Raw genomic sequence first — 10,957 nt, 5'->3', positions numbered from 1 at the left:
TGGCTAGGATTTGAGATAAGCTTTGAATAATTGAAAAGTGAAATGGTTAAATAAGTTACTTAATCTGGATTCAGGAAAACACAGGCTAGGATGATATACATAGGGCATTTAGAAGTCTGCATTTAAGACAGAGCCAAGGTGGAGGAGCAAAAGCAGTAACTCGCTTGAAGTCTCCCCCAACTCCTCCAAATACCTATAAAAATGGCTATACAGAAATTCTAAAGTAGCAAAACCCACAAAAAGAAAAAGTGAAACAAATTTCCATACCAAGACAACCTGGATGGTTGATCAGAAAGGTATATCCCCTTGGGCTGGGAGAGGAGCACAGTTTTGGCATGGGTGTGTAGGCCTCAGCAAACCTGGAGCAGCCCTCCAGGACTGAATCGTAGGCAGCTGGGGTGGTTTCCAGACTTTTCAATCATGAACTCCAAAGACAACTTAGAAGGTCAGTGGGGAGAGCCCATAAAGGATTGTGGGAAAGTGAACTCCTTCTTTCCAGTTGGCAGAAGCCATCAGGCAGGCTAGAAGTGAGCCAGGATGGGGGCCTACAAATACATCCAGGAGCTATGGAAGAAGAAGGAGTCAGATGTCATGTGGTTATGCGGTTCCTCCTGTGAATGTGCTGCTGGTAGTACCACTGAACCCCGCAGCCCACCAGACCCAACAAAGCTCTCAGGTTGGGGTACAAGGCTAAGCAAGGTTATGTCATCTACCATATTCGAGTTCAATGTGGTGGACGAAAGCATCCAGTTCCCAAGGGTGCAACCTATGGTAAACCTGTACATCATGGTGTGAATCAGCTGAAGTTTGCCAAGAGCATTCAGTCTGTAGCAGAATAATGTGCTGGCTGCCACTCTGGGGCCCTAAGAGTCTTGAACTCCTACTGGGTGGGTGAAGATTCAACATACAAATTCTTTGAGGTTATTCTTATTGACCCATTCCATAAAGCTATCAGATGAAACCTTGACACTCAATGGATCACCAAACCAGTACACAAACACAGAGAGATGTGTGGTCTTACCTCAGCTGGCCAGAAAAACAGGGGTCTTGGAAAGGATCACAAATTCCCATACGATTGGAGGGTCTCACTGTGCTGCTTGGAGAAGGCACAGTACTCTCCAACTAAATCGATACTGCTAATTGGTGCACATTAATTTGTAAACTTCGATGTCTAATAAACAATATTTATGATGTTTAAAAAAAACAAAGGAAGGTCAGTGGGAAAAGTCTGTTTCTGTGGTGAGAGAGAAGCTTGGGGTCCCAGACCCATTCTTGGAAGCTCAGCCCTAGGGCAGCAGCTGCCTCTTGAGCTTCCAGCCCACAGACTGAGGGGGAATCCAGTGTCTGATCAAAGGGGGATTTCAGGGATCTCTCTGCTGGTGCAGGATTCTATTGCTTTGCTCATGCCTGGATTTGGGTCACAGTTCTGGGTGGGGGTCCTTGGGCAAGGAGGAGCACTGGTGTGATGGAGTTTGTAGTGGTTGTGGAGACAGTTCCAAAACACAAAAGGGTTCTTGTGGTCACTCATAGAGCAGAGCACGGACAGGAAAGCAATAAACACCTTGCCCTTGATCATAGCACCTTGGAAGAACTGAAAATTTACAAGTCCTTTAGAAGTATCTGTGAAAACAGCTTTACAAAACCTGTGAAGCTTGGGACAGTACATTTTCCACATGGGAAAAAGACCTCTACCTTAACAAAGAGTTTATAACTCATGTAATTGGCAAGGATCATGAGAAAGCACAGCAAAAAGAATCAGACTATATTATCTTACTTTGGTGACAAAGAAGATCAAAACATACAACCAGAATAAGACAATGAAGCCAAAGCTCCTACATCCAAACCCTCCAAGAAAAATATGAATTGGTCCCAGGCAATGGAAGAGCTCAAAAAGGATTTTGATAAGCAAGTAAGAGAATTAGAAGAAAAATTAAGAGTGTTGCTAAAGGAGATCTAAAAAAACACTGAAAAAAATAACACCTTAAAAAATAGCCTAACCAAAAGGTCAAAAGAGGTCCAGAAAGCCAATGAGGAGAATAAGGTCCTAAAAAGCAAAATTGGCCAAATGGAAAAGGAAGTCCAAAAGATTACTGAAGGAAATACTTCCTTAAAAATTAGAATGGAGCAATTGGAAGTTAGCAAGTATATGAGAAATCAAGTAATTGTAAAACAAATCCAAAAGAATGAAAAAATAGAAGAGAATGTGAAATAACTCATTGGAAAAACAACCAACCTGGAAAATAGATCCAGGAGAGAGAACTTAAATTTTATTGGACAATCTGAAGGCCATGATCAAAAAAAGAGCCTAGACATCATCTTTCCAGAAATTATCAAGGAAAACTGCCCTGATATTTTAGAACCAGAGGGCAAAATAGAAATTGAAAGAATCCACCGAATACCTCCTAAAAGAGATCCCCAAAGGAAAACTCCTAGGAATATTGTAGCCACAATCCAGAATTCCCAGGTTAAGGAGAAAATATTGCAAGCATCCAGAAAAAAAAAAAATTCAAGTATTGTGGAAACACAATCAGGATAACACAAGATTTAGCAGCTTCTACGTTAAGGGACAAGAGGGCATGGAATATGATATTCTGGAGGGCAAAGGAGATAGGATTACAACCAAGAATCACCTACCCAGCAAAACTGAGTATAATGCTTCAGAGTGATAAATGGTCATTCAATCAAATAGGAGACTTTCAAGTATTCCTGAGTAAAAGACCGGAGCTGAATAGAAAATTTGACTTTCAAATGCAAGACTCAAGTGAAACATGAAACAGGTAAACAGAAAAGAGAAATCATAACACCCTCACTCAAGTTGAACCATTTATATTCCTGCAGGGAAAGATGATATTTGTAACTCATATGTCCTTTGTCAGTTTTAGGGTAGTTGGAGGGGAAAAAATTATATGTATGTATGTAGATAGATAGATAGATAGATAGAGGGCACAGGGTGAGTTGAAGATGAAGGTGTGATATCTGGAAAATAAAATTAAGGGGTGAGAGAGGATTATATTGGGAGAAGCAGAAAGGGAGATGTATAATGGGGTAAATTATCTCACACAAAACAGAGAAGAAAAAGGTTTTATAGTGGAGGGGAAGTGGGGGAGGGTAAGAGGGAATGAGTGAATCTTATTCTTATCAGATTTGGCTTAAGGAGGTAATAATATACATATTCAGTTGGGTATGGGAATCTATCTTACTCTACAGGAAAATAGGGGGGAAGGGGATAACAGAGCAAGGGGATAATAGAGGGGAGGACATATTGGGGAGGGGGTAATCCAGAAGAGACGGAGTCAAAAGAGAGAGTAGAATAAACAGGAGGCAAGATAGGAAGAAGGGGAATATACTTAGTTTTTCACAACATGACTACTATGGAAGTGTTTTGCATGACTACACATCTATAACCTGTATGTACATGCTTGTCTTTTCAATGAGGGAGGGTGGGGAGGGAGGAAGGGAGAAAATTTGTAACCCAAAGTTTTAAAAACACATGTTAAAAAATAAAAATAAATAAAAAATAAGTTTGCATTCAAAAGTCAACTGAGCCAATGAGTGATAAATTTTCTGAAAGAGCAAAGAAACTGAGATAAGTTAGATAAGTTTTTTTCCCTGAAGTTTAAAAAAATCACTCAAAACAATAACTTCTTTGTCCAATATTCATCTTCCAAACTTTCACTTTGGAGATGTACCATAGGATCCTCATTATTAATTATAATACCCATCGACTAAACTTTAATCATCTTATTAGAACACTGAAAAAAAAATCTAAGCTATTACCTGAAAGAAATCTTTCTGATTCATTTTGGGGCACATTTAAAAAAAAATATGAAGAGAATGCAATTAACAAGAATATTTTCAAATCACTTATCGGTTGTCATCTATATGCAGATTTATTTTGTTAGTCATTTGACTCCTTACATCATGAAATTGAATCACCTTGCTCATGTTGGTGGTATTTCAGAAGTATTTGATGAGTAATAAAGTAGTGTGAATCCTGGACTAAAGTTATGAAATTCACCTTTAATTCTAAAGTAATGGCATTAGCATTTAACTCAAAATAAAGTGTAATGTACTTAAGTGATTTCCATTTTGAATAGTTTCCACCTAATTTGTTAACATCCTGCTGTTTGACCACATAAAATGTTCTTTGTCTTTGTCCTGATATTTTAGATATTAACCTAAATGTCAGAAGCTTTTAGTAATTTACCAAAATGAATCCATCTTCATTTTTTTTTGCCTTTTTAACCTAATGATGCTATCATTGTCTCTATTTTTGATCCTCCAATCTTGATATGCTTAACATTGGATTGGAAAATGCCTTATCTATCCCTTCTGGACAAACTTCCCTAAGGTTCTTAGAATATAATCTGATTATTTTGTCTTGTAGAATTTCTGCAGATTATTCCCTCTTTTCCTGTTGTCAATACTAATCTTTGCACTATTCTTGGCCCACACAGTGATACAGAAAAACAACATAGAACACAAATGCTTCTTCTTCTTTGAACCTAACTTCATATTGGCTTTGTGTATCTTTATTTCCTAAAGAAAGAGAAAAGCCAGATAGAATCAGGCTCATTATTTATAAGTTACATTGCAATGTATGTGTAATTACCAATAATTTCTTTGATGATTTCCAGAATTGTTTTTGAGTGCTTTTTTTTCCCTCTGGGTTATAGACCAAGTTTACAAATAAAAGTGAATTGGATGATAAGTTCCTCTCTAGTCTCTTTGGCCTATATAACCAAATGTGTATGTGTGTTTACATTCTGTAGTATAAGGATTTGCAGATTTTGTGACTGAGACGGATTCTAATATACTTTCCCACTATTTGTGCTATCTTAAGTAAGTCACTTAACTCCTCTGGGAATTAGATGCCAAGGGCTTTTGATATAGTCTAGCATTATGCTCAGGTGGCCTCTTAAATGTAACAATAATTTGTATAATTTATTAAGCATGATATGTGGATAAAGAGCAAGCATCCTAGTCAGAAAGATGTTTATTAAATTTCACATGTGACACATATTTGCTGTGTGACCATGGATTAATTATTTAACAACTCAGCACCCCAACTTTGGGTACCCCATTTTAAGAAAACAATTGGAAAAGAAGGCAGAACTGTATCATAAGACAAAATTCTTCAAAAGGAGTTCGTTATCATGATGAATCCATAGGTCTGGTAAAAAAATAAAACCTAATTCTTGTCTCTATTATAGGGTATTGGTTTTGTAGTCAAAGCCTGGTAGCAAACATTATGTATGCTCAGAGGAAAGAAGAGCCCCTTGAGAAATATTGATAGACTATCTGTATGAGTTTATTCATGATCCATTCTGTGACCAGCACAGCATCACAACCATTATGGTCTATAGCAATACAAGTCTCCTGAGTTGGACATATATGCAGATTAAGAACAAGCAGTTATACACTGAGTTCAGCTGAGGCAAATGTAAACTTGAAAAGCCAGAGAATATCTTCAAATGCCCCCTGAAGCAGTACTTCCATTAAGGTGGCCTGGCTATGGACTGTCTGAAAAGTAACATCAATAACCAGACAGGCTGAGGGCAAGACAATCAGGAGTAAAGCCTCAAAACTCATCCAATTGGTTGTGGAGATATGGTCACTTTAAATTCTCTGTCTCTGTCTGTCTGTTTCTGTCTCTCTGTCTCTGTCTCTCTATATCTGTCACTGTCTCTTTCTCTCTCTCTCTCTCTCTCTCTCTCTCTCTCTCTCTCTCTCTCTCTCACACACACACACACACACACGCACACACATGAACACATTTGAAAAACCAGTTGGCATGGCTAAGGTAAATCAGGATATTAATCATGGTTTAAATAAGAATTAAGACAAGTCAAATAAGAAAAAAGGGATTTATTCTCTCCTCAAGGAAATAGGAATAAATTATCCTTCTTTATATAGGGGAAAAAGTGGCACCAGATATTTCCATTTCTGAGGAGCAAGATGAACAGAGAATTTAGGACTAGGGGAAAGCTGGAGGGAGGCAGAATTCCTTACTACAAAGAAAGATGGAATCTTAACTGGCTCTTAGAGCAAGCAGAGACAATAAACATAAAATCTTCTAAGGCTTTTAAGCAAAACCATAACAGCTACTAAAGATTTAAAGCCTGAAGCCCCAATCTGAGGGACAAGTTGTCAGTGTCAACTTGACACCAAGTTAAGATTCAGGATATTTTATGAAAGTTAGAATTCTAAACAGCAACTGTGTATAAGAACAGGATTGGCATTGGGGGTGGGTGGGGAAACAACTGATAAAGTTAAACCAAATAACTAATGAGGGAATCCTCTTCCCTAGAGAATTATCTTACTTATCTAAGAATTTATTAAAGTTATTTTAGTAGAGATTTTTAAACTGTACCAAATGTATGCATAGATGTGTGTATGTGTGTGTATGTGATGGTTATAAAGCTGAATGTTTTATTTTTCTAAAAAAAATTATTTAGTATTTTATTTTTCCCCAGTTACATGTCAAGAAAATTTTTACCATTCATTTTTATGACACTGAATTCCAACTTTTTCTCCCTTCCTCTGTCCCTTCTTCTGAAAATGGCAGGCAGTATGACATAATTTATACATGTGCTATCATGTAAAAATATTTCCATGTTAATCACAGTTGTGAAAGAAGAAACAGATTGAAAAAACACAAGAAAAAATAAAGTGAGTGAAAAAAATGTGTTGATCTGCATTCAGAGATCCTTAGTTCTTTCTCTGGATATGGATAGTGTCTTCCTTTGTGAGTCCTTTGTACTTGTCTTAGATCATTGTGTTGCTGAGAAAAGATGAGTCATTTATAGTTGATCACCCTCCATTATTGCTGATACTGTGTACAATACTTTCCTTTTTCTGTTAATTTCACTTTACATCAGTTTGTAGAAGTACGTCCAAGATTTTGTAAAATCTTCCTGTTCATCATTTCTTATTGCACAATAGTATTCCATTACATTCATGTACCACATCTTGTTTAGCCATTCCCCATTTGATGGGCATCCTCTCAAATTGCAACATTTTGCCATCACAATAAGGGTTGCTATGAATATTTTTTACACATTTGGGTGTTTTTCCATTTTTTATGACCTCTTTAGGATACAGACCTAGCAGTGGTATTGGTGGATCAAAGGTAAGTGCAGTTTGGTTGCCCTTTTGGCTTAATTCCAAATAAAGCTGAATATTTTCTCACTCCTAGAGTATAATGGAATAGCCTTTCAGCTTCTCCAATATGAACAATTATAGTACAATTCCCCTTATAGATATCAGTGTACCCACATTTCAGGAAAGTGGACAGGTGGCTGGTGGACAGAAAAGTAAATACGCTGGATAGTGAGTAAAACATGAACTAAGAAGTAAGAATCATAAACTCTGAGTGTTGGGAGAGACCTCAAAGGCCCTCTATTCCAAATGTGAACACTCATCTCATCATCATGTAAACTTTGCTTGAAAATTGCATAAAGGAAAAGGCTTTAACCTTCTAAAACATCCATTTCCATGTTTAACTTAATATTTTTTGGTCATTTTAAGCAAAAGATCTCTTTGTATGTGGTAACCACTGCTCTTCATTCCATCTTTTGTGGGCCAAGCAGAATGCATAAAATCCTCTTTCAATATAATCCATTCTTCACATTCTTGAAGTTACCCTTTATATCTTGCTAAAGCTTTCCTTGTACAGGCTAAATATTCAGAGTTTCTTTACCTGACTCATACAGCTTCATTTAGGTCCTTATTACTTCTCACCTAGATTGCAACACTATTGATTTTTTTTTAATTTTTTTTATCAGCCTTCAAAAAAATTTCTTCATTGTATGCAATACAATCAACAGTCATCTATCAAAAACCTCTGCATGTCAGATAATGTAATTTGCAATATGGTTACATAGTCAAAGATGTAGCATTACCTATCCTCATACAGCTTATTTCCAATTAGAAGTGATGTATACATATATGAATGTATTATACAAAACATGAAAAGACAGGAAGAAAGAAACATAGGACACGATGGCGCTAATAGCTGAGCAGATCAGCAAATGTCTCATGCAAAAAGTGAATCTTTAACTGACTCTTGAAGGAAGTCAAATACTGAAAGAGGCAGGGAAGGGGAGGTGAGTATTCAGCAAGACAGAAGACCTAATACAAAAGTTAAGAGATGGGGTCAACAAAAGAGTTGAACCACTCTACTTTTCCTCAGGTGACTATTTTGGTTCTATGTACCTTGAATAGTTATCCTATCCTTTATATGTTCCTCCTTACCCCTGCAAGGTAGCTTAACAAAGCTCTTTTTATTGTTCTTAATAGCAATTCTCTGAATCAACTTATTTTGAACTTTAGGAATCTTCACACTATTTTTAGAGATCCATGCTATGCAATTCCATCCCTCATTAACTTTCTATACTTCCATTTACTGAAAATGTCTTTTTAAAATCAAAGTTGGATGATATCTCTGTGAACTTACGCTGTTTTCTCTACTAATTGAAATTTTTGTTCTGTCTTGTTTTTCATTAATTAGAGCTTTCAAGCCCTCCTAGGCCAATTTTACTTGTAGCATATTAAGTTATAGCATCTTCCTTTCATTGTTCTGAAATTTAAAAAAAAGAATTAAAATTATCTAAAATCATTTCACACCCAGCTGCTTTCTCAGAATTCATGATCTCCAACAACTTATGATCTTTCAAGATGACATAAACTCAGAAAATCACACCTCCTCAACACCTCCTCCTCTGGAGACCCTCCCTCTTTATGATTGGAAAAGGTAGAAGGTAGCATTGGAGAATTCCTCTCAGATGCTCCATTTGAGGAGGATACCCTGAGAATTCACTCTGTAATTGCCCACTCGGGTTCTCTCTTGGACTTTGTGATGTATACAGACTCATAATTCTGCAAAGTGTAGTCAAATCTCTAAGAATGTCGGTGGGACTTCATCATATACATGGTTTCTTCTCCCCTTCATGTGATATCCTCTCCTTCATACCTCTCTTTTCAGCTTCTTGTTAGGTATTGTCTCCTCTATTAGATTGTAAGTTACTTGAGGGTAGGGACTGCCATACTTTTCTATTCTTAGCACTAAGCACAGTACTCAGCTTCAGAGGCTTACTAGCTGTGTGAACTTGGGCAAGTGACTTAACCCTGTTTGCCTTAGTTCCTCATCTGTAAAATGAATCAGAGAAGGAAATGGCAAACAATTCCAGAACCTTTTCCAAAAGAACCTCAAACTGGGGTCACAAAAATTCAGATACAGCGGGCAGAGCCAAGATTGTGGAGTAAAAGCAGTGACTTGCTTAAGCCCTCCACCAAACCCCTCCAAATACCTGTAAAAATGGCTCTAAACAAATTCTAAAGCAGTAGAAACCACAAAAGACAGAGTAAAACAGTTTTCCCACCAAGACAACATGTATAGTAGATCAGAAAAGTGCTGGCCAGAGACAGAAAGGCAGTTTGACTTGGGCAGCAGACAAAATAGGTCTCAGGGAACCTGGATTAGCTCTCAGAGGACTGAATCAAGGGCACCTGTAGTGGTTTGCAGACTTCTGAACCCCCAAATGCCAAAGTCAACTTAGAAGGTCAGTAGGAAAACTCTGTGACTGCGGTGAGAGAGAAGCTTGGTCCCAGCTCCAGTCCTTGTTGTTGGCCCTGGCGTGGTGGCTGCTTACAAAGTTTTTGGCCCACAGACTGAGGGAGAATCTAGTGGCTGATGAGAGGGGGATTGCTTGGGTCTTTTTTCTGGTGCTGAGACAAGAGTTTCTTATTTTGCTTTTGCTTGGATCTGGGTCACAGTTCTGGGTGGCAATCCTGGGACAAGTAGGAGTGCTGGTGTGGTGGAGCTTGTAGGGGTAGAGCAGAGAAAATCCTTCTCACAGTTCCAAGGCAGAAAAGAGTGTTTGTGTTCACTCACAGACCAGAACACAGGGCAGGAAAGGAGTAAATACCTCACCTCTTATCGTACCAACTTGGAACAACTGAATATTTACAGGTCCCTTAAAGTATCTCTGAAAACAGCTGAACAAATCCCCTGAAGCTTGGAATAGTATATTTTCCCCACTGGAAGCAGACCCCTACCTTCACAAAGAGTTTATAACTAAAGTAATTGGCTGGGATCATGAGCAAACTGGGCAAAAAACTCGGAACATAGAATATTTCTTTGGTGACAAAGAAGATCAAAGCTTACAAACAGAAGAAGACAACAAAGTTAAAGCTTCTACATTCGAAACCTCCAAGAGAAATATGAATCAGTGAGAGGCCATGGAAGAGCTCAAAAGGGCTGCAAAGGTCAAAGAACTCAGACAGATTATCTAATAGAGAAAATCCTTTCCCTCCCTTCTTAAAAAGAAAAAATGATATGGCAGTCATGATCCTTTAGGGAGTGTATCAGAGATATACTAGGAGCCTGACATTGTGTTGAAACAGCAATACTGGAACTCTAGGGATAGGATTGGGTAGTATGGCTTCTGCAGTTTTCCTATTCATTCAGGCCTTTCCTTCCTTTTGCTTTCTTTAGCTCTTTTTAGATGGATGCTAAAGGGTATTTAGTGTTGCCAAGGCACTGGGAGAGCCTGCTGCTGTAGAATGCTGGGCATCAGGTGGTTTTCCAAGCTGGTTTCCACCAGTTCCCCCCCCACACACCCCAATGAGGCACTTGGGGTCCAGGTGTTGGTGTTTGCCTGCTCCACCACCAGGGCTTCAGTATCCCTTTCTGGTATGCAGAGCTGGGGCTTTCCACTAGGTTGTCGTTCTGTGCTGCTTCCATTCCCTCAGGGTAAAAGGGGCCTTTCCAGTTAATCCCTCAAGCTATACCCCATCTTTCTTCTGGTTCAGCTGTTCCAGGGTTTTTCCTGTGGTGATATTTTCTGGGCTTTCAGGGGTTCATAAGGGAGGGTAAGAAAGACTCACTTCTTACTCTGCCATCTTGGCTCTCAGAAATGGAAGTCTCTCTATTTCTCAAAAAGGATTTTGAGAA

The 10,957-nt window shown here is 38.3% G+C and overlaps 1 pseudogene; it reads left to right on the top strand.

Annotated features, from left to right (window-relative positions):
* Positions 1-537: 537 nt before the first annotated feature.
* LOC144454382 (large ribosomal subunit protein eL15 pseudogene) lies at positions 538-1,140 on the top strand (annotated as a pseudogene).
* The last annotated feature ends 9,817 nt before the right edge of the window (positions 1,141-10,957 follow it).

The sequence above is a fragment of the Phascolarctos cinereus genome, unplaced genomic scaffold, assembly GCF_003287225.1.
Source record: "Phascolarctos cinereus isolate Bilbo 61053 unplaced genomic scaffold, phaCin_HiC Scaffold_726;HRSCAF=1367, whole genome shotgun sequence".
Lineage (NCBI taxonomy): Eukaryota > Metazoa > Chordata > Mammalia > Diprotodontia > Phascolarctidae > Phascolarctos > Phascolarctos cinereus.
Note: the sequence above shows the minus strand (reverse complement) of the source record. Positions and strands in the feature narration are given on the sequence as shown.